Genomic DNA, 23,567 nt, shown 5'->3' on the forward strand with positions numbered 1-23,567 from the left:
TTAATAAATGAACACTTCCATATCCTTCCATTTTTAATGCAAGTCAATTTTTTGCATGTTTGTTTTAAACCCCTTCTGTATTCTGCTATGTGTTGAATGAGACTGAAAGTCTGCAAATAAGATTTCCCAGGATCTCTTGCCAACTGCTTTCCTGTCAAGTTCTGTTTATAGGAGCCCTGATAGGAATTTGTAAACTGGAAGAGGGGTTGTGTCTCATCCTGCTTCCTAGGCCTAGCAGTCAGTCTTCAGAGGCAGCAGCAGCACCGGCAGTGACAGAGCAGGAGTGGCTACAGCACAGCCACACAGTACAGCATCAGGAGCAGCCACAGTACAGTGTAGGCCATGGTTCCAGCCCTGGCCAAAAGGCTCTGTGGGTACTGAACAGGATGTGACAACATTGGCGGTATATTGGCAGTTGTGGACTGTTGAACTCCAGTGCAAGAGTGTTAGCAAACTTCTGGTGTCTGGATATCACCACTTACTCTTTTTGTTTCTGCTGCTCATCCAACATATATATCAATATAACTAATTCCCTATATTAAATCCTCACAGAATACTTATAATTTTATTTCTTGAAGGTCTTTTGCCTAAAACAACAACACACTGTAAAATCTTATCTTCAATCCAATATGCGTTTCTATCTTTAGACTTTTTTTTTAGTAAAACTCACACCTATTGAAATCACTCTTATAATGGGATTTTCTTCTGTGTAATGCTTAGTGTTCTATATTAGCATATTTTCTTTATCATTTTTTATTTCTGATTTCCTACTTTACATTAAGAAAGTTAATATTGTTAGTTGGTAAAAAGTTGTATTTCACGGTTTATAAAATGCATGTATTTTATATAAAATACCTTGAAAATTGGGATGGGTCTAATGGGGGCACAAAAAATAGCTTTCTTCCCATCTTTATAAATTCTTCTGGCTGTGCTAAATCAAATTAACATGAGACAGATTAATATGAGAAAATGTCCAAAGTTTATTACATGTGTGAGTGCCTCAAAAATATGAGACCTGAGGACAAGGACAAACTGAGGCACATGTGCCATTCTGGAACTAAAGAGAAGGAAGCAAGGGTCTGGGATTCCAAGTTCTTGGTGGGTCACATAGAAGCAATGGGACACCGAGGGAAATCCAGGGAACAGGCTTTGCTAGGTTTCTCCCTTTCTGCCACATTTACTTTGTATTATAATGCAAAAGGTAATGCTATCTTCTTCTAAGCAGGTTTTTCTATCTGGATCCCATTAGGCAGTTAAAAAAGGAGGGTCAAGATTTCTTTCTGAGTTTTTTGTTTCTAAAGAACCAGCGTTAAGATCAGTACCCCAAAAGACATATTTGGGTTGGCAAAACTTTGGCATCCCTCAGTCCGTAGTCTGCATGTTTCCTGATCCCTGTAGGCCAAGCCCCAGTTGTAACATAGTTGTCATTCCTTGAGCATGCAGGGATATCAAAAGTGTCAGTGTCATAACCAGCAGAATGGGTGTCAGAAGTCTGGAAGAAAATTCTAGAGAAAATGGTAGAGAATAGAATTATTTTAAGCCCTAGGAACCAAACGATATGGGAAAAAAGGTTGATGGAGATGGTAAACTAGATATGCTTATCAACATTAACCAGCAGAGGTCTAAAGTAGGCCTGCTCAATGGGTAATGCATAGTAGTTTCACTTCTATAAATTCTTAAAATATATTTCTTACCACTCTTTATAGGACAGAAAATTATTTTACACAGAAAAACACAAATATCAGTGATGCCAAGCTAAAAAGTCATTTAGAAAAGATAAATTCAGTGTGAGGAAGGTTTACAATTATGTTAATTGGCTTTATTTTATTTTTTGTTTTTATGTTTTTAGAGAATGATAATGTCTAAAAGACCTTCTTCCATATGAATTGTAATTCTAACTGATGAGAAAGTATTATACCTTGATTGTCAGCCCTTCTATGTAGTTGGCAGCATTTTTTCTTTCATAGGGGTAAATGGAAAAAACAGTGCATTTTTAACAAGATGGCATCTTGAATTTTATTTAAAAAGCAAGCATACTAGTTTTGTCTCTGTGTAATTATGTCTAATTAAAGCCCAAACTTTATTTTTAACTATCAGTTTCATAAATTTATTAATACCTATGTATTTCCCTTAAACTCTTCTCAGCCCTCTCTGATCTCCAACATCCCTTATATTTCAAGTCACATTAGAATCACCTGGAAACTTAATTCTGAATTGTTATATAGTCTTGTGTTGTCTTTCTGTTTATTACTGTTGCTTGTTAAAGCAATAATAACACTTGCTGAGCTATATAATTCCATAGTGTCATTTCCTCCACTATTCATTTCTCTTTTTGCTGGAGTTCTTTCTCCAAGGGTAATTGCAAAAGTCATCTTTCTGTGATAAAGTTTCTGAGATTCATTTATCTAAGCCTCCAAAATAAAGAAATTTCACTTTCATAGTTAAATATTATTTATTTGAAAGTATGTATATTCAAAGTTCTTTTCCTTCATACTTTCCTCCCATTTAATTTTTCAATCCATCTGGAAATAACTTTTCCCCAGATCCTTTATGCAGTAAAGGTATCCCTTCTGCATTCATTTGTAATGCTTCCATTAGCATATACATAATTCAGAACTGCATCAATGCATATTCCATTCCATTTTTCTGCACATCAATAATTTTTGTCAGTATCACACTGTCAATCGTCAGAGCTCCAATGAAATGATGAATGTGGTTACTCCATCACAGTATCTCAGGATGTCAACTACCAGTTCTGTGTCATCTTTCCTTCTTTTGGAAACATCCACATCTTTGTGGAGAATAATTCCCAAATTATGAATGGCTTAAACTCTGTAATATACTGCAAGATGTAAGACTAAAACAATGAAGAACACCAAAAAGCTGGTTTTGTCTTCCTTCGGCTACAAGAAGTGAGCATATACATAAAACTGAAGGAAAAGTGACAAATACTGGGGAAGTGGGGTGCAATTGATAGCTGTGTATAGAGAATGTGACTTGTGCCTCCACTCTGACCCCACCCTGATCATCCCCATCTGCAGAAGAATTTCCCTTTCAGTTTGGGACATAGGCTGATGAGTACTTCTCATCTGAAGCTCTCATGGAGACTGGTGCCCAGCCAACTTGTGCAAAAGAAAAATAAACCAAAATGAGCAAGTACCAGTATGTATGTAACACACAAATACATATGTGTGCACACACTTACATGCATATCTAAAACACAACATTCCTATGGAGGTGCAATTAAGAGAAAAGAAGAGAATACTGAAAGGTTCCCACGAATGTGCAAGGATGCATGTGTTTTTTTACAGGAATGAGCCCTGATCCAGTTTGGAAAGTAGCAGGGGAAAGGGCAGGGGAAGCCAGGGACTGACTCTCCACCTTCAAGAACAGCTTGGCAGAGAACAAAGCGTATATCATTGGGTCTTTAGGGTCATGTTCCACAGGCTGCTTCTCCAGAGTCTCCCATGGCAAGCAGTAAGGCGAGTGCCTAGCTGAGTCCCAAAGTGGGCCACATGTCCAAACCAACTACGGGGTGCATCACACCACACACCAGTCAGGGAAGGACTGGAGCAGCTGAACCCTCACAGATATGTGAGTTATTTCAATACGCTTGGTAATACAGACTGACTCTGACTTCAAAATTATTTGACCATGTTTATTACAATGAAACCATGTTGCTGACTCTGTTACATAATGCAAGCTCAACAATAGAGCTGATATTAGATATTATAAAATACTTATAAAGTTTGAGATTGTACACAATGGATTGATGTCTATTCAGTCAATTTTTATTATATTCTAACAGAGACAATAATTGTTATTTTTACTTTTTCAACATTTCTGGAAAATAAAATTGTAGTACAAATCAAATGCATATAAAATTGCATGCCATTTAACCCAATAATTCCATGTCTAGAAACCTATTTAAAGAAATTATGTGCAAATATCCATATAAAAGTATGATTGATTTGGTTACAAATGAATTTTTACTTTAACTCACTGTTTATAATAAAAACATTTGACTATGAATTTGATTTTTTCACCACTTTAAGCAACCCCAACACTCTCTCTAAATAGTGATCTTTGGCTTTTTTGTTGCCAAGATTTGTTGTTGTCTCAAGTAACAAATACTGGGTGTTTTGTTTACTTCTAAGTTTTCATAGTATGGTGGTTACCAGAGGAAAGGGGTGGGGAAGTAAAGCGTAATGGGGGTCATTTACATGTTGACAAAAGAACCTTTGACTTTGGGTGGTGGGCACGCAGTGCAATACACAGATGATGTATTATACAGTGTACACTTGAAACCTGTATAATTTTATTAACCAATGTTACTCCAATAAACCTAATGAACAAAATTTTAATTGTAAATTTGAAATTTTATAGCATTTTGGTCAGGAAAACATCTATCTTGAATAATTTCTGCTATTTGGGATGTTCTGAATTTACTGTGTAACCTAATTTTTGGTATTAAAGAATTTATGGAAGTGAAAAAATATGCTTGCTGTCTCTTTTGGGCTAAAAAGTTTAACACATAAAAAATAACTAATTTTTATTAATTATGTAATTTTGATTTTCTGCATTTTTCCACTTAATCTATCAGTAGCAAAAACAGTTATTGAAGTTCATTTGTGTTTCTATTTTTTCCCTAAACCATTGACCTTAGAGTAATATATTGTGCTACTTCACCAGAAAGAACACATGAATATTATTTTTATTTAAATATAATGACAGGTTTTAGCCCATTTAATTTTCTCTTTCTTAATTTGCCTGAAAGTAAAATTCCAACTGGAGCTTATTCTTTTTATTTCAGAAATGAGGTCCATTCATTTACTTTCAATAATTCAATTCATGTAGTTTCAGGTGTCTTTCTTAGATAATTTTTTCACACCCAAACTGACAGTCTTAACTTCATAAAATGCTTAACCTAATTACATTTATTGACAAAATTCCAATGTGTTAGCTTACTTCTGTTACTCGTTTAAATGTTTTCTCTTTTGGAAGAACTGATTTTTAACTTTCTGTTTCCAGAATATTTTATTTATTTATTTTACTTTTTAAAGATTTTATTTATTTATTTTTAGAGACAGGAGAAAAGAAGGAGGAAGGGAAGGAGAGAAACATCAATGTGTGGTTGCCTCTCACAAGCTCCCCTACTGGGGACCTGGCCGGCAACCCAGGCATGTGCCCTCACTGGGAGTTGAATCAGTGACCCTTTGGTTCTTAGGCCCATGCTCAATCCACTGAGCCACACCAGGCCAGGACTAGAATATTTCATATTTTCATAACTTTCATGTTTTTTATTATTCTTATCTACCTTTTAAATAGTTAAAAACCTAAGTTTAATTGTTTTAATGTTTATCATAAAATTTACAAGCTTTTGCATTTCATTTCTGTAATTACTCCCATCAACCATTAAAATGATTTAATCATGTAGGGATATGATTTTCAAATATTACATAGCATAGCTTGGATTTGAACCCATGGTTACCTGAGCCTAATGCCCCTACTCTGAGCTTCATTTTTCTTCAAAGAGTTTGGATGCAAGGATAGATGAGTCAGAAACTGTTGGGAACTGCCCTGCCTGGTTTCAGGAGCTGCAACCCTCCATGGCTAAGGGTAAGTGAAGGACCTTCAAACCAGAAGCCACTAAGGAGACAAAGCTTATCTCCCTGGCAGGAGCACCACTTCTGCTCCTTTTACTTCACCCTGCCTGGCTTCCAATGCTTGATCGGTTAGCCAATGATGGGTAAGATTCCCCAAGGGGGAAACGATCTAAGACAGGCACTATCACTAGGAACACCCAGGGAAGGACTTGGGGGGCTATAGCAAAAGGGGGTGATGGGCCCTCGCCCCTCGGCTTTGACATAGCCTGAGTCCTCACTCTGTCTGCAAGAAGTCTCCTAATCTCCTGGCTGCCTAACTTCCCCTGCTTGACTTAAGCCTGAAACAATGCCTTAAGCCTGAAACAATGCTAGTGGTAGGTACAGCCATGTGTTGGAAAGGGTGGGTTCCCTAGGGCGATCAGACTTAAGAAAGAATATGTAAAATCCTGTGAAACCTTCTTTGTTTAGAATTCTCTCAATTAAATGATAAGGGTCCAAGCAAGAAGTGAGTTTGTTCCTCAAAGTTTTATGGCTCTTTAGCTATCTGACCCTGACTCAAAATAGGCCCTCAGAGTTCTTTGTATGCTTGATTCTTACTGCCTGATAATGATTAATGAGCTTTACCTGTATTCTTGTGCAAAAGGAACACAATAAAATCCTGTCAAGGCAAGGGTCAGGGCGCTCTCCTCTTGAGAGAGTGGCTAGGCCACTCTGAGGCACTCTCCCCTTGAGAGAGTAGCTGTGCTGTCCCTTTTCCTCCACAGGACTTGGTAGTCCATGTGAATTTGTTTCATGTCTCATCCATAAGGCCGTGGACACTGCAGGCCGGTGTCTGAGTCAGGAGACAGGGATGTGATGACAGAGGCAGAGGTGACAGTGATACAGGACCATAAACCAAGGAATGAACGTGGCTGGTAGCAAATGGAAAAGACAGGGAAATGGATTACTCTTTAAAGCTTCCAGATGGAATGTATCATCAATAATTTTATAACTTTTTCTTTTGAACTATAAGATAATAAGTTTGTATTGTTTTAAGATGATAACTTTGCAATAGTTTGTTGTAGCAATGATACGAAACAAATATACTCACTGGTTGAGGCTGCTTGGTTCAAATGGAAAGAATTCCTCCTTCCCATAAGCACAAGGGTTCTCACTCCTTGTCAATGCAGGGTCCACCTACTATTCCATCACTTTTTAAAGCATAAAGGCTATTTCCACAGAGTCACAAAAATTCTATGATAATCCTCAGAATTCTCAAAGTGTTTTTATTTCTAATTTGTCAGACCTACTTGTTCCTGACTTACAAGATAGCATTAACCCTATAAAAATTGCAGATAGCACAACCAAACCAGTTAGTTTGCTCCTAACCTGGCCTTTGTAGACACTGGTCACCCATGTAACATCTAGGATGCATAAACCTTGACTCATTGCCAAGGCTGGCACACTCCTCCGACCCTGTTCAAAGCATGTGGCTGAGATCAGAATTCCTGCCTCAATTTCAGAGCAGCAGCTGCCTGTCTTGGATGCGGTCATTCTTCAAGTGTCAAAGGAGGATGGCTCCTTCAGTAGCTGCCTTCCTCTGAATGACCATGGCCAGTTTGGGGTCAACAAAAGTATAACACCAGATTTGTTCATGTTTTGTCTTCCTTTGCTGTAAGGTGGCTAGGTAAGGACTAGGCTCGCTGTCAGATGCATGCTTACTTCAAGACCACTGGCCCCATGCAGAGACCAGCCCGCTGATTCCACCCATTTTCTAATACCTAGTGATGCACTTTCCCGCTTCCATCTCTTGGTCAAGGCTACTCTGTCCATTAAATAGATTTTAGTAACTCTGAATCTCAGGGGAGTTTAAGATTTCTGTCCTTATGCAAAGTTGCTGAATTCTTTTCCTAAAACTATCAAGCTTTATACACCAAAATTTTAGAGGATAATTATAATCAAATTGGATTCACCAGCCACCCTGCCTCATACACATATACACTGTCAGGATGACCTCCAGAGCAGATTCCTTGATTACTTAAGTCTCAAAAAAATTGTAGTGCAAATCATCCTTGCGATTTTTGCTGGCTGAGATACACTCAGGGCCTAAGGGGCTGACAAGAGAATAGAGTTCTTAACAGTTCCTCATGTTTTACAATGAAGCTTGTTGAGATCTGATGCTTCATCTTACAAAAGAAGATAAAACACAATTAAATATGAGATTTGAAAATTTTTAACAATGCAAATGAAATCTAAGGAGTTCACAATTTTTTCATTACTTAGGAGCTCTCTCTTCCCCAATGTTTTCCAAGCTTAGCAGATTATTAAGGTACATGCAGGAGAAAATCTAAATTTTATTCAAATGTAAAGGTTTATTGGTCAATTGGAATTTTATAAAGTTTTTTTTTACTTGGAAAATGCACAACATATTTTCAAATTTTTATCAAACAGAGAGGACCATCATCTTCCATTTTTGAAGCAGGTAAAGGTATAGCAAAGAAATGTGGAAAGGATGTGAATAACAAAAATATGAATGTATGCCCTATAATAGGGTGCTTCTCGGCTACTCCTACTACACAGTATTTAATATCAAGTGCCAGCTAGGAACTAAACAGGGTGGCGTCATTGAAGCCTCACAACAACATGGTGAGTTAGGAACTACTTCTACTCCCACTCAGGGAGGAGGGAAGTAAGGCTCAGAGATACTAGTAGCTTGCTCCAGGTCACCCAGCCAGTGAAAGGTGGAGCCCAGAATTTCAGCCCAGACTGTTTAACTCCAGGCTTTTTTGTTACACTTTTGTTGACTTTAAATGGAAAGGAAGAGAAATAGAAACATAGATATGAGAGAGAAACACTGATTGGTTGCCTCCCATACACACCCCAACCAGGGATCAAACACTCAACCTAGGTATGTGCCCTGACTGAGAATCAAACCCCCGATCTTTTGGTGTACAGGACGACACTCCAATTAACTGAGCCACCTGGCCAGGGTGACTCCAAGCTTTTTTGTTGCTCTTTGGTACCACTGCTTTTCAAGGATTTACACTTTTAAACGGTGACCCTGTGTCTTCAGGCTGTGATAAACTACACACCAATGTAATGCCGCTGACACTGGCTGATCCCTTACCCCTCTGGCTTTTGCCCTCCTCGCTCTGACACCTACAGGTGCAGCTTCCAGATTTCCTGAGCACCTGAAGTAATCCTCCAAGATTTAGGATACTTGTTGGGAGAATTATTATTGTTTTAATTTTTATATTAATATTTTATTTTATTACATTGTTTGCATTTGACACTATTTTGTATTGGTTTCAGATATACAGCACAGTCAATAGACATACATATACTTTATGAAGTGTTCCCTTTGATAATGCAAGTGCCCACCTGGCATGGTGTACAGTCCCCCCACAGTGTTGACAGCTGGGAGAGTTACTGAAATGACAGAACCTTGTCTTGTTTGCTAAGGCACTCTGCACATGTGAGAAGACTGGGTGGGAAAAGAACTCAATTGGAGAAAGGACAATTTCTGAATTTGCGTGTCATTACATAGACCAGATCAATTTTTGATATTTTAAAGTTCAATGTTTTAAAAACTGAACTGAGTCAATAATTTTACTTTGATATGCAGAAAACAAAGTTATTTGGGGGCAATTAATATGAGATTATCAATTACTTCAAATGTTTATCCTCTGTTTAATACCATAAAAATATGCCATGTTTTTTCACACAGAAATTCATTTTTTCTAAATATAAGCATTCATAATTTAACAAATTCTTGAAAGTGTATCTCTTTTCATACTATGGATAGTTTTATTGTTATATTTAAAGTCCTAGTTAGCTTATATGCTTTGACCACACAATAAACATAGCATCTCATGATATTAAAATAAAATTTAATTATGTCAATTTTATATTCATAAATTCACAGGCACATCTTACACATTCTGTAACTTTTTAGTTTATAAGGATATATTTAAAATGAACAGTTCCTTTGGTAAAACTCAGTTGAATATTTCACTGCTATCTTGCATTATTAACTGATAAAAAATGAACCACCTCGAGAGCACTGAAAGATCAGTTTTTCTTTACCTTCCCTTTTCTCTTTCACCAAAAGAATGTCACATATTGTTCTCATAATACTAAATTATAAATATGAGAACTATTAAAGAAATACACTCTATGCATTCCAATTCTTTATAGTTCTAAAAAGAATATAGAATTGGGTTGTATAGACTCTGTATCAGTTTCTCACAGTAAATGGGCACGTGCCAGTCCCAATCTTCCTCACTAGAGTATGGCTTAGGAAGTTTATTTTCAATACATACACACACACATACATATAATCTTGACTACATACCTTAGACTATGTATGTTAATCTACATAGATAATACAGATATTTTATATATATAAAATATATATATATATTATGTGTGTGTATATATATATAGTTTTGAAACTTTACTACTGACTTGCTATATGGCTTTTAATGAAACAATTTTCCACCTTCCCTATTCTTAGCAAGGCTATCTGTTGTGTGGGAAACACATAAACTTTTAAGGCATGAAAAACTGGACCTAAAACAAAGCTCCACCACATATTAGTTGTGTGATCCTAAGTAATTTATTTATATCCTTTTTATTAAAACCTCACCTGAGGATATGTTTATTGATTTTTAGAAAGAGAGGGAGAGAGAAACATTAGTATGAGAGAGGGATATCGATCTGTTGCCTTACATATGCATCCTGATCAGGGATTGAACAGGCAACCCAAGTGTATGTCCTGACCGGATCAAACCCATAACCTTTTGGTGTCCAGGTAGACGATACAACCACAGAGCAACCTGGCCAAGACTACTTATATTCTTCTTAACTATGAATGGTTACCTTCCTAAACTAAGAAATAACAAAAATTACACTAATCTCATTATATGTTTGCCAGACATTGATATCAAATAAAATCACATTTTCTATAATTCTCTAATTCTATAGCTTCCACCAGCATTTTTTCAAACTTAGGAAATGTGAATTTTCAAAAAAAAAATTGGTCCAAATAATCCCATTTTTATGTGCACTTACCATTGTAATCCACAACAAATTATTAACAAATCAAATCTGGAAAAATGTTTATGAAACATATGTTTAATAAAAGACTTTTATCCAAAATATACAAAGAATGCTTAAATTTCAGCACTAGGAAAAGAAGCCCAATTTTAGAAATGTGCTAAAGATTTGAAAATACCTCACCAGGGAAGGTATACTAATATTTGCCATTGGTAGTTAGAAACCACTCCACACATATTAGAATAGCTAATATTCTCGTATCTGACAGGAACAGTCTCTGGTGGAGAAGCAGGAACTCTCCTTGTTGTTTTAACGTGCTCAACATAATGTGTCTTTAAAGAAATGCAAATTAAAACAACAATGAGATAGCATTAGTCATTGGTTAGCACACTTGATATCCAAAAACTTGACAATACCAGTTACTGGTGAAAACGAAGAGCAACAGAAACTCTCATTTATTGCTGGTGGGAATACAAAATGGTGCATCCACTTTATAAGACCAAGTTTGGCAACTTCTTAAATGTGAAATATAGCTTTGACTAACATACAATGCTGCAATTGTGTTCCAAGGTATTTATAAAAATGATTTAAAACTGTAGGTCCACAAGCATACCTGCCCACAAATTTTATAGTTTTATTCATAATTGCCAACATTAAGACATGAATGGGTTAATAAACCATGGTACAGACATAAATGAAATACTATTCATTAACAGAAATAATTAGATACCAAGATATGTGAAGACATGGATGAATCTTAAAATTCATAAAAAGAAATACATTAATTAATTAAATTAATCAGCTTACTTAAATTGATTAATTTAATTGATGATGGCTAATTTGGTTAATTGGATTACATTAATGAAAATTTAATTCATAGTGCTAAATGAAAGAAGACAGTCTGAAAGACTTCTGATACAGTTTTCTCTTATATGACACTTTGGAGAAGCCCAAAGGGATGGTAAACAAATCAGAAACTGGCAGGGTTTGGGGGCCGGGGAGGAGGGTTGAATAGTTGGAAGGACTGCTTGGGCAAAATTGTGATCTCCCAAACCCATACTTGACGTTTCAATCCCCATTACCTCGGAATGTAATTATATTGAAGATAAGGCCTATAAAGAGATGATTGAGTCAAAATAACACTGTTTGACCGGGGTCTCTAATCCAGGGTGACTGGTGTCCTTATGAGAAGAGGAAGGGCCACCAGAGATGCTCCTGCACAGAAGGAAGACTATGTGAGGACATAAGGGTGCAGCTATCTGCAAGCCAGGAGAGGGGCCTCAGAAGAACCAAACTTACTAACAGCTGAATCATGGACTCCCGGCTTCCAGAACTGATAAAATAAATTTCTGTTAATTAAACACCCAATCTGTGGAATTTTGTCACAGTGACTCTAGAAATGAATACAAGGAAAGGGAACTTGCCGGGCAGTGAAACTACTCTGTATGATACTATAATGACAAATACAAGACACTATGCACTTGTCAAAATTCACAGAGCTTCACAACAGCTAAGAGTGAGCCTTAACATATGCAAACTCAAAAAATAATTTAGGCAGTTGGGGGATCCTGAGATGAAGCACAAACTGTGACAAAAGAATCTAAAAGTATTACAAGCATATGAAACAACTTCTCTAAAGAGGATGGGGGGAGAGATGCTAACCTAAGCAACTCTGGAGCTGAGTGGAATCTGTAAGATTAAGCCAAAAACAAATGGCAGAGAAACACAGTATTTTAGCTGATAAACTTGTTTCTCATGGGTTAAGGATTAACAATTCTAAAACCACCATATCTGTATACTGTAATTGAAGAAGTAAGAAAATGGATGGTAGAAGGTAGGAGTTTGTTTTTAAAAATTTTTAAATTATTTTTTCTATTACCATTCATTTGTCCTATATCTTCTTCCACCTCCATCCTCCCTCTCACACCCAATTATCACACTGTTGTCCATGCCCATGAGTTCTTTGTATCTTTTTCGCTCTTTTTCCTTTTTGCTCCATCCCTCTGCCCCTCAACCCTCCCCAGAGCTGTCAGCCTGCTCTGTAGCTATGAGTCTGTCTCTATTTTGCTTGTTGATTAACTCTATTCATGAATTGCACATATGACTAAAATCATATGGTACCTGTTATTCTCTGACTTGCTTATTTCACTTAGCATAATGTTCTCCAGGTCCATCCAAAAAGTAAACTTTTTTCTTTTTTATGGTTGGGTAGTATTCATTTGGAAGCAGCCCTTGTCCATCAGTAGATGAGTGAATAAAATGCTATGATTTATTTACACAATGGAAGTCATTTTTCTTATTGGATTGGGAAGTTATGGACTAGCAAGAAGAGGGGGCTTTCATTGTCCACACAGTAACAGATTAGAGGAGGAGATGTCAGTGTGAACTCCTGTTGAGCATAACATAGATACAGATAGATATTGCAAATTGAATTGTCTCCCCAAAAAAACATATATTAAAGTCCTAATTACTGTTATTTAAAATGTGACCTTATTTGAAAATAAGGTCATTGCAGAGGTGATCAATTTAAAGTGAAGTAATCAGGGTTGACCCTTAATCCAATATAATGGGTGTCTTAAGAAAAACAGAGAATGGATACAGAGAGGAGATGAGACACCCACGGAGGGAAGATGATATGAAGACACACAAACAGAGTGCCATATGAAGTAGAAGATTGAAGAAACACATCTAGAAGACAAAGACTTCCTGAAGCTATGAGAATCTAGGAGAAAAGCATAGAACAAGTCTTTCCCTAGAGCATTCAGATGAAGCATGGTTCTGATGACACTCTGATTATCTCAAGCTTCTGGCCTCCAAAATAATGAAACAATAAATTTATTTGTTTTAAGTCATCTCATTGGTGGTACTTTGTTAATGCAGCCCTAGGAAACTAATATAAATGTAGGTATTGATAGATATGTGCATATACGTGGGTTACTATGCACACGTACTTTCTTGCTCTGCCATCTGAGAGGGCTTAAAAGCAATGACACTCCAGCAGCAAGGAGCACACCTAGCATTCAGATTTGAATTTGCAGTACCAGCAAAAACAGAGCTCCACTCTGTTCTCTGCTGGCTTGGAGAAGAGGCCAGTTCCAGCACTGGGGCAGGAAATGCATAAAATGATCCCAGAGAAGCATTGTGTAGTACCAGAAAGTACGGAACTGTTAAAGAAATCCACAAGGAAGGAGTATGTCAAAGGGACACGAGTGTGTGAAAGAGACACTTATGTCCGAAACTGGAACACAGCAATTCTAGAAAACAAACCCAAGGCCAGGCAGTTTGCTGCCCTACAAGAAAATAAATAAAAGTAACACTGGATTATAACCAAAATTATAAGTGAGTTCATGATTATATAAACAAAAGAATAAATAAATAAGAAAAAATAGACAGGTACCTTATGCAGAATTCCAAATAATTTATGAATATACTCCACGGTCAAGGAGATGGAGCATGACTCCTAAATCCTTAAGTGTGGCTGCACATAACTTCTTAGGAAAAAAGGGGAAAAGAGTAACTTTACTATGGATAAACCCCAACACTACTTCAGCCATGACCTTGATTAACAGCAACAGTGGTAAGTCATGCTCACAGTGTGTAACCTTGAAATGATGTGATGAGAACGGTATTTGACCTCTGTGACATTCTTCCTCCAAATCCATAATCATGACCTATTCATGAGATAAACTTCAGACAAATGCTAATTGAGAGACATTCTACAAAATATCTGATCAGTACTCTTCAAAACTGTTGAAGTCATCAAAATGAAGAAAAATCAGAGAAACTTTCACAGCCCAGGAGAACCCAAGGGAATAGAATGACTAAATGTAATATGGTATCATGGATGAGCTCCTGGATTGAATAAAGGATGTTAGATAAAAACTAAAGGAATCTGAGTAATGTATGGACTTTATAATAATGTATCAATAGTGGCTTCTTAATTGTGATAAATAAATGTGATGTAAGATGTTACTAATAGGAAAAACAAGGGGTGAGGTATATGAGAACTCTAAATAATACATTTGCAATTTCTCTGCAAATATAAATTCATTATGAAATAAAAAGTTTATTAAAAATCAGTGTATAATGGTGGCCTATCTTGATCAATTCAGTTATCTCAAACCTAAATATAAATATATATATTTTGGAATGGAATGATGCCCAATTCTGCTGGCTACCAGTCACTAGACAGCAGGATTCTGCCCAGTCAGAGTTAGAATGAATTAATAGATAAGCAAGGAAAGTGCTAGGAGTAAAAATCAGTTCACTTCCCCTTCAATTCCTTTGGTGGAGAAAAACAAAACTGAAAGAAAATGTTTAGATCTCTTTGATAAATTATTTAAATACAAAATTGATAACAAAATATTAATACATATTAAAATATATATAACCTGAAGAATAGTATGTATTCTTACATGTTTGGTGTTCAGTAAACAAATAAAGTATTCAAATAAATTCAAAATTTACTGAATAAATAGTAAATTTAATTGGTGTCTTTAATTTGCTTTCTGTTAAGCACTTCTATTAAGCACAGAGTATATCTGTGCAGAGGAACATATACCTTCAGAAAGCACATTTAAAGAATCTCAGGTGGGGCTAAAGACACATCGACAGCACTGCCTAACAGATAACAATATGGACTCTGGGGTTGACTGCCTGGCTTTGAATCTCAGCTCTACCATTTTTAGTTGTGTCACCTGTGCTAGTGACTTCACCTCTCAGGGCCTCAGGTTCCTCATCTATAAAGTCAGGATAATAAAGGTGCCAACCTCCTAGGGGTGCTGTGAGACTAATTAAATAGCATATCCATAGGATTTAAAATAACACTAGAAGTATACTAAGTATAATACAAATATCTGGTATCATTAAGTGGATTGAAAACAATGTATGTAACAGGTCTGCTGTTGAAAACATGTGTCTCTCGTGTCTTCCACACTTGTTGGCATAGAAAGCCTCATGACTGGCATGCACGCAGTCTCAACACACACCTTCATATCACAGAAAATAAGAGATGAATAGCTTTTAGGATCAAAATGTTTTTCCTTGTACAATTAGCATTACTTTTAATTAGTTTTGAGTTATACATGTAGATTGTTTTGAAATTTTAAATAACTTTCTAAGAAAGAAAGAGATGATTATGTCAATGAAAATGAAATAGTTTTTAAAATGGTCTGAAAAGCACTGACCTACAATGTGCACAGTACCTGTGCTGGGTGTGGCAGGCTACAGAATGAGGGTTAGTCCTCAAGGCACTAAGAATTCAGTAACGGTGTGAGTACATAAATAAATAATTAATACACACACACACGTGTGTATATATACACACATATATGAATAAATGACTCTTAAAAACCCAAAAGTGATCAGTTATTTTAATAAAAGATCAAATACAACTGCCAAGAGAGCAATTACTGCTTAAACCAGTATCTGATGCTATCAGGCCTTTAAAATCCAGTCTCAACTTGCCAGGCTAACATGTGTGTCCCATTATGAACCAGATGAAGAGGATTTGCAGGAAGTCTATTATCTTAGTAGAAAAAATTATCAAGGGTTAAATCTCATGTTTCTAAAGAGAATAATTATCTCAGCAAAAATAGAGGAAAATTATTCAGCAAAACTATGTTGTAAAGTGTTTTACCTATAACAAAAACTTAATTCTCCTACTGATGAAATTATGTTCTCTATATCAGACAATGAAAAGATTGCTTGCAATCTACGTAAGAGGTTAAAGTTCAAAGATGTTATGTTAGATGATAAAAAGCTGGGAAAGTAATTATTATGAGGTTATGATAAAATTGGATTGGGAATTTTTAGTGCCTGGGTTGTAAAACTTACATTAAATCCTAGCTGAAAGGCTTGAATTTGGGGTCCCCGGTTGATACAAGCAGATTGGTTGACAAATTGGTTGACAAACTGCCAGAATGGATCCAAGTAATAAAAAAGTGTATTTGAGGATAATTTTTCCAAATATCATGGCCCAGAATTCTGGACCAATGGTCAAAATCTCTCACCTGAATGTGTAACTTTAAAAACTTGATGAGCTTCTATGGTGGAGTTGATCAATCTGGTTCACTAGGCTATGTTCTAGCTTTCTGAGTGCCTCCTGTTCTGAAGGCCACGGCATAAAAATTACATCACTCAGGCTCCTGGGCAGCCAGGACTCTGTATATGAAATAATTTCTGCTAGTTGGATATACTCTCAGGACACTTGGAAGGTAGAAGTGAAACAAAGGACACCCTCTGCTACTGTGTCCGCCTGATAAGCAGCATTGTGGAAACAGAAGGGCAGAAGGAAAGATGGGGCAGCTGAACTTGGCATTTCTGAAGTCCAGTCATCAGCTTTGTAGGTGTTGAGACAAAGCTGGGGCAGCAGAGATGCCTGTGAATGTAGAGACTTTCTGGTCCTAGGATGGCAAGCTTTGTAGTTTGCTTTTAAATTCAGTAATTCCAGTCATGCCCTATTCTTCAAAGCCTTTCAAAGATTCTCCCTACACAGTATTCCGTGTGTTTCTGTGCAAAACACTGAGAACAGCTGAATCTTAACTGTTACAGTATAGACTTTCTTATTTATTTTAAATATTTTTAAAAAGTTTGTTTTCTTATATTTATATTAATGTAAAATATACATATTTTATTTAAAATGATATTTACAGTGAAAAAATATGTTATTAAATTTATGTGTACAGATTTTCAGGTTTCTAAGACAAATTTAAGAGTTTATGAAGTCCCTTTCAATTGAATTATAGGTCTATCCTATCTGTATTTAATATTTTTAAGAGAATTAGATATAGTAGATTTAAGATTTTAGTGTGAAATAGTTAAAGATGTTCATTAATCAAATAACTAAGTTGTATTAAAATCTAGGAGTTTAGTCTGGTAAATCTATAAGCTGAGCAGTAATAAAAAATAAGATGAATATTTTAATTTAAGCAGAAAGTGGATTTTTTAAAAAATAAGATTTGTAAGTTAAGCTTAAGAGCTGGTTTATTACAGTTATAAATTCTCACACAAGTTACCGTAAGCACACTAAAGCTTTCCCCTCTGACACTACAAGGCACTAAAACCACAGCAATGGCTTCTAACTTTGGGCTTCATGTGTTTCTTACACCAACAATGTAACCAGCTGCCACTTTGCTAATATCTGCTATTTAAGTAGTCTACATGTACAGTAAATACCTGCCAGCAAGTTCCTAGTGCTTTAACAGATTTTGAAACTGTGCTCAAGTACCTCCTAATTTGACTGTGTTTTGTTAGGCGACTTTATGACACCATGAGGTACAAATAAAAGAATGAGTAAAAAGGAGGCTCATGACAACATATAATCAATAACATAATCAGGAAAGCTATTAGAAGGAAGACTACTGTAGATATGCAAAAAGGCATGAACTCAAGAAGCATAAGGTTAGACAGACAAGCATTGTCTGCAGCAACCAGTAGGAAGCTGCATTCAGCAATGCCCACAAGACCAGCTTTGTTTGTATTTCTGGCCTATCCTAGAGTTGTCCACTGACACCACTGTCCCTTCTAGCTGCGTAGCCCAACTCCTCAGACTTCTGCAAAAAGTTAAAGTGTGGCAGTGATAAGCAAGAAACAACAACAAACAAATAATTTAGTAGAAGGCAGGTAAGGTATTCAGTCTAAACCAAATGCAAGGGAGAAAGAGAGTGGTAAAACCAAGATTGGGAATGGGAAGAATAAGTGGCAATATTGCCTGTCAGGAGCGCCAGTGTAGGCAGGAAGACTGTAATCGATGCTGTGGAATCCAACAGGGGATGGCACTGGCTCAGAGGAGGTAATTCTCTGATTGTCAGATTTTGAATTCATGAAATGTTTAGAGAAAGGGTGGAAAGGAACTCAGCATGTATCAAACATTTGCCTTTTAATTTTCAAAATCGTGCTATGGAAAGCACTGTCTCCATTCAAAACAGACCAGAAATGGTAAAATAATAATTAGATAATCTAGAATTTGAGCCAGGCTGCCAGTGATTTTATGATGATTGAGCCTAAGACACTGATGATCACTCTGGCCTTAGATGAAACTGCCCTGATATCCAAGCGTGATTGAGTAATTATCCTAAGAAAATGTTAATATTAAAGTTTTTCCCACTAAGGAATATGCCTTTGTTTAAAAACAAGTTAAGTGACCATGTAGGAAGAAGGGACCTGAGGCTCAGCTGGAACAAGGCTGGAGATGACAGAATTAAAGTGGGCCTTGAGTAAAGGGGAGTCACATGGGAGGTAGAGAAGTGGAAAGGCAAAGAGTTGAAGTAATGTAACAGGAAAATGTTTTCATTACTAAAATAGCCAAGAGACTTTTAAAACCAAAAATATATTTGATTTTGAAACTGTGTTGCTGCCATGTTCTTTCATCTTCCTAAACCTTTGTCAAATCCATCTTCTCACATGCCTTTCTATGAGTGGTTTGCTTGGCAAAATTTAAGAAAAGGTACTGAGTCTCACATTGAAATCAAAATGATATGAACCAAAGACCACACAATGAAGGTGAGAAAATAACCTTTAAAAACAACAAAGAGGTAACCAAACTAGAGGACAAAAAGAAAGCATATGACTGTTAGAAAATCACAAAAATATCAGTAAAAGTCATCATAACCTTCAAAGCGGAGAAAGTAGATTTTGACAATTAGAGAGATACTGACAACAAGGTAGCCCAAGGAATTTGAGAAAATCATTTATGGATAAACATCATTAAGGAGGAGGCAAATACTAAATTTAGGGTTACTGCAGGGTAGTAACCTTCAAAGTCACTTTCAGAATCAGAATTATTTCTCTCCCACCCAATAACATGTGCTGTTGAGTTTCTTCATCATGTGCATATTGATATCACTACTGAGCAGGTGTAGGAATGGCCTAGAGAATAAGCAAATGAAATGTGTTCCTCATGTAGTCTATCTCAAATTAAACTGGTGTTACTATGGAGATGTTGCTATAGAAATGAAAAAGTGCTTCTTGACAGTAATAAAATTATTGGCTTTTCATTTAAGTGTGTGATGATACTAAAGAAATAAGGTGCCCTTCAAATAATTCTTTCAAATAATTCTTTTAACCTTTCATCAGTTCTTTTCCAGCGATGGCACACCTTTGGAGTGATTAAAACCTTAGCTTTACTTGTCAAGCCCCTGACAGGCAGTGTATCCTCTTAAAGGGGAATCGAAGCATCATGTAGAGACAGCAATGCCATCAGAGATCTGGTGTTTGAAAGAGAGTCTGTCATGAATTCTAAGTGTGGCTCAAATAAAATCATCCTCTGCCTGTGTCAAACCAGGGCTCAGATAGCAAGAATGCTTAACTTTGTTCAATGGGGCTTAATGTTTTGTCAGTCATTTATCTTCACATTGAAAATATACTGTCAACCGGAGTTAAACTTCCACTAAAATGAATTACAGGCCTCCAGGGGAAAAGTTCCTCTTTCCCCAACCATAAAGTATCCACAGGGACCAAAGTGACTGTTTTCCTCTCTTGTTTTGACTAATGGAAACTCTCTTCAGAAATCCTCAGTATGAGTAAGTATGTAATAGATTTGTTTTTCCAGGGTTAGTTTTTTTTTTTAAGATTTTATTTATTTATTTTTAGAGAGGGAAGGGAGGGAGAGAGAGAGAGACATCAATGTGCGGTTGCTGGGGTTTATGTCCTACAACCCAGGCATGTACCCTGCCTGGGAATCAAACCTGGGACACTTTGGTTCCCAGCCCACGCTCAATCCACTGAGCTACGCCAGCCAGGGCGGTTAGTTTTTAAAGGATGTGTTTATAACATATGTGTAATACTTAATAATTAGGACAAGAAGTATAGTAAACTCCCATTAATTAGCAATGCAAATAACCAACAAACTAAAGGTAACTGGTATTTTAGACAAATTTTTAATGATCTAAAAAAAGTTAACCTGACGTTTCAAAAATTTAACACAATAAAAGGCCTATAAATAAGCTTCAAGCCTGAGATATTTATTTAACGAAAAAGTAAAAGACTATAGGGACAGAGAAGCCACTAAGTAATAGAAAACTACGTTATAAGGGTAAGGGAAAGGGGGTATGAATTCATCCTTTGAAAAGAAATATATATCTGTGCAACTGGAAAAGTAACAGAAGAAACTAGTTCGGGAAGGGACATTTACCTGATTATCAATCTGATCAGAGCTCTGAAGGGGTCGAGGCCAGTTCAGGAGCACTGAGACTGATGGAATCGCCCTCCCATGGATCTCAGGAAATTGTGTGGGACATGTTGATCTCAGACATGTAGAAAAGTTGGCTCATAGTAGGTGCTGAATGCATTCAGTACATGAATTCTGAACCTTTTATGAAAATGACTCTTCATATCTGGGGTTCACCCATGGATATGGATGACAGAATAGGGTACTAGACTTTTGTCTCAGACTGACTTTGCTTTAAAATTCCAGTTCTACATTTTTAACCATGTGAATTCCGTGCCTTTCAGTCAGTCACCTGACTTAACTAACCTTACTTTCTTTAGGTATAAAATGTGGAAAAAAATCAGATGAGCTATAAGGGGCTGCTGGGAGGACTAATTAGGGTGATGCATGAAAACAGAGCAAAGCGTTTCCCAAATAGCTCTCAAACAATGGTGAAAATGTACTGGTGATTTCAATCAAAGGGCATTTGAAATTATCTTGTACTGAAATTATTTTAGACTTATGGAAGGCTGACAAAAAAAAAAGTACGATGACGTTCCCATATACCAGAAGTTTCCAGGCTTTTTCTATAAAGGGCCAGATAGTAAATACGTTAAGTTTGTGGGCAAGATGGCCACTCATGGCTCTGTACCATGGTCAACGTTTGGTTACTTTATCTTGCCATTCTGATAGATGTGCAGTGCTATCAATTTTTTTAATTTGCATTTCCTTAATAAATCATGGTGAACATCTTCTTATATGCTTATTTGCCATTTCTATGGTGCACCATTTCACATACCTTTGCTGAATTATCTCTTCAGATTTGTTGTGCATTTATTTAATTTTTTGTATTGAATTTTAAGTTATTTATTTCAAAAAACAACTACTTCATTGGATAGTACTTCAAATATTTTTTCTGAATCTGTGGTTTGTCTTTTCATTTCCTTAAACCTTGTCTTTTGTGAGATAAAAGTTTAATTTTAATAAAGTACAGTACTTATCACTTTTTTATTTATTTTTTAAAGATTTTATATATTTATTTTTAGAGAGGGGAGGGGGATAGATAGAGAGAAACATCAATGTGCAGTTGCTGGGGGTTATGCCTTACAACCCAGGCATGTACCCTGGTTGGGAACCGAACCTGCGACACTTTGCCTCGCAGCCCACGCTCAATCCACTGAGCTACACCAGCCAGGGCCAGTTTTTTATTTATTATAGATCATGTTTCTGATATCATACCTAGAAACTTATTGCCAAAGGCAAGATGGCTCAGATTCTTTCTTTTGTATTCTTCTAAAAGTTTTATAGCTTTTCATATTATATTCAAGATTATGATCCATTTTTAATTAATTTTAAATAAGATTTGAGGTGATTGTTAAGGTTTATTTTTATTTTTTGGTTTACTGCATATGATTACCCAAATATTCCAGCACCATTACTTGAAAAGACTATCCTTTCTCCATTGATTTGCCTTTACATCTTATTCAAAATGAGTTAATTAATATAGTGTTCTGTGTCTGGGTGGGTCTACTGCTATGTTCTCCATTTGGTTTTACCAATCTATATACCTCTCCTTTCACTGATACCCAAAGTTTTACTGAATTATTACTGCATCTTTATAGTAAGTATTGAAATCAAAAAGCACATCTGAACTTATCTATCCGTTTTCCAAATTGGTTTGGTTATCCTAGTTTCTTTCCTTTTCCATATATAAATTATATAATCATCTTATTGATGTCTAAAAATATAAGCTTGTTGGGCTTTGGCTGGGATGGCGTTAACTTTGTACATTGAGTTGGTGGTAATTGACATTGTAACAGTACAAAGCCTCTAATCGATGCACATGAAACATCTCTTCCTTAGATATTCTTCCACTCATTTTATCAGCTTTGTGGTTTTTAGCATTCAGAACCTGTACATTTTTGTTTAATTTACACCTATTTAATTTTTCAGAAATTATGAATGATATTTTTAAATTTCAAATTCTAAGCATTCGTTGTTAAGATATGGAAATGATTGCCTTTGTGTATTGTTCATGTATGCACAACAAGCTTGCTAAACTCACTTATTTAGGAGCTCTTAGAGGGTCCATGGGATTTTCTAAGTAGACAATTCTATCGTCTGAAAATAAAGATCATATTATTTTGACCCATCTAATCCTTATGTCTTTATCTCATATTCTTGTCTTACTATACTGGTTAGGATTTCCAGTATATTATTAAATATGACTGGTGAGAGATAATAGCCTTGCTTTGTTCACAACCCTAAGAAAAGCTCATTCAGACTCTCAATATTGAATATGAGCTTTGCTGTAAGTTTTCTGCTGATGTCCTTTACCACATAAAGAAGTTTCCTTTATTTCTAGTTTGCTGAATGTTTTTTGTTTGTTTGCTAGCATAATATGAAATTGAATTTTGTTGAATATTTTTCTGCAACTACTGATTTGATTTTATGTTTTTCTGTATTGTCTTTTAATACAGTGAATTACATTGACTTTTCAAAATTTTTATTCCTTGGATGAATCCCATTGGATTGTTATATACTGTTCTTATTTTATATATTTTGCATGATTATTTATATATATATATATATATACACACACACATATATACAACATGTAAGTTTCTGTTCATGAGGGATGCTTTATGTAATGTCTGTCTCAGGTTTTGGTATTAGTGCAATGCTGGCCTTATAGAATGAGTATAGAAGTGTTCCTTCCTTTCTGTTTTCAGGAAGAGATTATGTGGGATTGGTATTATTTCCTTCTTAAGTGTTCA

The sequence above is a fragment of the Phyllostomus hastatus genome, unplaced genomic scaffold (assembly GCF_019186645.2).
Source record: "Phyllostomus hastatus isolate PE091 unplaced genomic scaffold, TTU_PhHast_1.1 phas_contig_40, whole genome shotgun sequence".
In the NCBI taxonomy this organism is placed as follows: domain Eukaryota; kingdom Metazoa; phylum Chordata; class Mammalia; order Chiroptera; family Phyllostomidae; genus Phyllostomus; species Phyllostomus hastatus.